Below are 4,622 nucleotides of genomic sequence, written 5' to 3'. Positions count from 1 at the left end.
AGAAACTAGGAGAATGAGGAAGGAGGCAGTGCTGCTGCAAGCTCTCACATTTCCCATGGTAACGGATTGGCGCTAAAACTAAAAGGAGTTGGGAGACGATTTCCTTAGAACAGTGCACACTTTTAACACTTAAAAGCAACAAACAATATACACAACAACACAAAAAAATTAAAACAAACACAAGAAAGTGTATGTATGTGGATTGGGGCAGAGGGAAAGAAAGTGATAAGATTTCTCAGGGATTAGGGGCAGAGGTTTAACCGAGGGAAGACAGTTCCTTTTTTTTTTTTAACATCTTTATTGGAGTATAATTGCTTTACAATGGTGCCTTAGTTTCTGCTTTTTATTTATTTATTTATTTTTTGCGGTGCACAGGTCTCTCACTGCTGCGGCCTCTCCCGCTGCGGAGCACAGGCTCCGACACGCAGGCCCAGCGGCCACAGCTCACAGGCCCAGCCGCTCCGCAGCACGTGGGTCCCTCCCGGACCACGGCACGAACCCACACCCCCTGCATCAGCAGGCATACCCCCAACCACTGCGCCACCAGTGAAGCCCCTAGTTTCTGCTTTATAACAAAGTGAATCAGTTATACATATACATATGTTCCCATATCTCTTCCCTCTTACATCTCCCTCCCTCCCACCCTCCCTATACCACCCCTCTAGGTGGTCACAAACCACCGAGCTGATCTCCCTGTACTAAGCGGCTGCTTCCCACTAGCTATCTATTTTACATTTGGTAGTGTATACATGTCCATGCCACTCTCTCACTTTGTCACAGTTTACCCTTCCCCCTCCCCATATCCTCAAGTCCATTCTCTAGTAGGTCTGTGTCTTTATTCCCGTCTTACCCCTAGGTTCTTCATGACCTTTTTTTGTCTTTATTTTCTGAGATTCCATACATATGTGTTAGCATATGGTATTTGCTTTTCTCTTTCTGACTTCACTCTGTATGACGGACTCTAGGTTCATCCACCTCACTACAAATAACTCAATTTTGTAATATTCCATTGTATATATGTGTCACATCTTCTTTATCCATTCATCCGATGATGGACACTTAGGTTGCTTCCATGTCCTGGCTATTGTAAATAGAGCTGCATTGAACATTTTGGTACATGACTCTTTTTGAATTTTGGTTTTCTCAGGGTATTTGCCCAGTAGTGGGATTGCTGGGTCATATAGTAGTTCTATCTTTAGTTTTTCAAGGAACCTCCATACTGTTCTCCATAGTGGCTGTATCAATGGCCATCATCAAAAAATCTAGGAACAGTAAATGCTGGAGAGGGTGTGGAGAAAAGGGAACACTCTTGCACTGTTGGTGGGGCAGTTCGTTTTAAGCTTCTGAGCATCATGCCTTTAAATTCAGAGCTGCTCCTCTTTGGGACCTTTGTGTTCTTTTCTCTAGGTGCCTGGCATGTTTATCTTTATTGTCCCAATGCACTTTTCACCTGAGCTTTTCCACTCAAAAGACATTCTTTTAGCATGGTACTATCCATATATAAGAATTTCACGAACAAGTTATTTCCCTATTCATCAATGGCAGGAAACTGAGAATTCATGTAAATTCTCAGTCAGTAAGAGCACTGACATTTAGAATGGGAAGTGGATCTAAGCATAATATTTGAGAGAAATCGTTCATGAAAGGAAGAATCCATTGATGTGGCAAACTTCACTGTCTCAAGAAATTGCCACAAGCACTCCAACTTTCAGCAGTCACCACACTTTATCAGTCAGCAGCCATCAACACTGAGGCAAAATCCTCCACCAGCAAAAAGATTATGATTCATTGTAGGCTCAGGTGATGGTTAGCATTTTTTATCCATAAAGTATTTTAAATTAATGTATGTACATTGTTTTTTTAGACAATGCTATTGTACACTTTAATAGACTACAGGCTAGTGTAAACACAAATTTTACATGCACTGGGAAACCAAAAAATTATGTTACTCACTTTATTGCAATATTCACTTTATTTATTTATTTATTTATTTATCTATCTATTTATTTTAATAAGACACACCTAGCTTCTCATTTGACTTCAAATCTTTATTTATTTCTCCCTGCATTGTTGTCTCTGTTCTAGCTCTAAGACCTCAGTGTGAAGGAGGAGTGGCTTCTTCACGCCCCCCCCTGCCCTTTTTTATTGGCCACACCACTTAGCTTTTGGGATCTTAGTTCCCTGACCAGGGATTGAACCCAGGCCCTTGGCAGTGAGAGCACAGAGTCCTAACCACTGGACCACCAGGGAGTTCCCAATATTCACTCTATTTTGGTGGTCTGGAACCAAACCCTCAATGTCTCTGATGAGTGCCTGTAATCTGAAATATTCTATGGAGTTATCTCTGTCTCTGTGAAGGGATATCTGTTTGGATTTGGTGGCCATTCTAAGCATTGCCTTAAGATTATATAGGTAGATGTTGTAGGCATTCAGAAAAGGTAATATGCATAATTACTGTGGACTCAAGATAGCTGAGATATATAGATAAATTGTTGGTATGTAGTGATAACTGCAAAATACTCATCTTTGAAGGGAAAGTGAGATAAAAGTACATTAATTTTAAATCTCAGTCCTATCGATATTATGACTATTAGAAATAGACTTCCACTTTTAATTTGCATTCTCTGTAATCAGGCAACGAAATCACTGGAGCTCTCTATTGTTACAGAGGTCACTTTTATCCCATTTGAAGCAACTCACTTTGCCTTTCACTGCTTTTATTATCTCTGACTGGTATCATGTGCTTTGGGTTAGCACCATAAACAAGCAAGAAAAAATGTTTTCTGCTGGGAATTTTTTTTTTTAAGTCTTGGGAATTTTTTTAAAAACATCAAACCTGACTTAAGATACTTTGGTTAAAAGGATTTTTTAAATTTATTTATACATAGCTATTGCAATACTTTATTCCTTCTACAATTACTCCTGTACTCCCCAGCAATTATTAAATCAAAAGAATATGGTTTAGGGGCTTCCCTGGTGGCGCAGTGGTTGAGGGTCCGCCTGCCGATACAGGGGACGCGGGTTTGTGCCCTGGTCCGGTAAGATCTCACATGCCGCGGAGCGGCTGGGCCCGTGAGCCATGGCCGCTGGGCCTGCGTGTCTAGAGCCTGTGCTCCACAACGGGAGAGGCTGCAGCAGTGAGAGTCCCTCGTACTGCAAAAAAAAGAAAATAAAAGAATATGGTTTAAGTAGCCAACAACTCGATTGACGTCACTATATTTGTGAAAGGCAAAAGTACAAAACAGTAGACATCTTACATTTTTTAAATCACAGAGCCAGACACAAAGTATTGACCATGATGGCTTATATGTTCATTGATATCCCAGTCAGTATTTTATTAAATTTTCTCTCAGATTTGAATGAGTTGGATATCAATAAGAGTTTTCTCTTAGATTAATGTAATACTTCACTCTTTTCTTTTGACAGGGTGAAAATAATGTGAGACATTTCTGTGAGATGATTAATGCTTGTTTCATAGATTTTCTTTTAATTTAGTGCATTATACTATGAATGTTGGCTAGGGTATTCTACCATCTTATTGAATACCACATGGAAACATCAAAGTAATATCATTTGTAATCATAATGTTTTCTTCTTGATATACAAAAATACTACTTTTTTTCTGAAATAGGTATCTGTATTTTTAAAGGGATAATGGTTGTTTGTGAGTAAACCATTGCTTAATTAAATACTGCATTGTCATTTCTTACCATTTCTCACAGACATTAACATTCTTTCTTGGAAACAAATGCAGTATACTAGATAAAATATCCAACACCTTTTTCCAGTCAGCAAATAACACTTCTTTGGACTGGTAAAATATATATGATCAAAAACTCTTTGTTGGGCTTCCCTGGTGGTGCAGTTGTTGAGAGTCCGCCTGCCGATTCAGGGGACACGGGTTCGTGCCCCAGTCCGGGAAGATCCCACATGCTGTGGAGCAGCTGGGCCCGTGAGCCATGGCCACTGAGCCTGCATGTCTGGAGCCTGTGCTTTGCAATGGGAGAGGCCACCACAGTGAGAGGCCCACATACGGCAGAAAAGCAAAAAACAAAAAAAAAAACAAAAAAACAACTCTTCGTCTGTTTATCTATATGTAGGCATATGTGTATATGTCTTAACTGTTCCTAAAGCACAGGAGTCCGTTTCTATATATCATCATTTACGATAGATAGTGGTACAAGTTAGACTTATATTTTAGAATTGTAATACAAGCTTTATAAAGATTTTCTATTACCTTTAATGTTTATTTGAAAAAATAATATTGGACTGTTACAAAGTAAAAATAGGAAGTCTAGATGTTTAAAGGAACATTCACTTTGATCAGAATTATCTACATTATCCAATGTAATGCTTTAAATTAAATAGAAATAGCCAAATTCTATGAGGGACTAGTTATTGCTATTGGGACTACTGTTCCTTTACTCTTCTTTCTGAGTTTATTTTAGATTAATGATTATTAAGTGTGGTTCTCTTACCAGCAGCATCAACATTACCTTGGAAGTTGGTAGAAATGCAAATATTCAGGCCCTACCTCTGACCTGAAGAAGAAACACTGGAATTGGGACCCAGAATTCTATGTTTACAGATCCTCCATGTAATCCTGTTGTATCCTAAGTGTG

This window comes from Neophocaena asiaeorientalis, unplaced genomic scaffold, assembly GCF_003031525.2.
Source record: "Neophocaena asiaeorientalis asiaeorientalis breed wild unplaced genomic scaffold, Neophocaena_asiaeorientalis_V1.1 scaffold186, whole genome shotgun sequence".
Taxonomy (NCBI): Eukaryota; Metazoa; Chordata; class Mammalia; order Artiodactyla; family Phocoenidae; genus Neophocaena; species Neophocaena asiaeorientalis.
The sequence above is the reverse complement of the archived record's forward strand: the minus strand, read 5'-3'. Positions refer to the sequence as shown.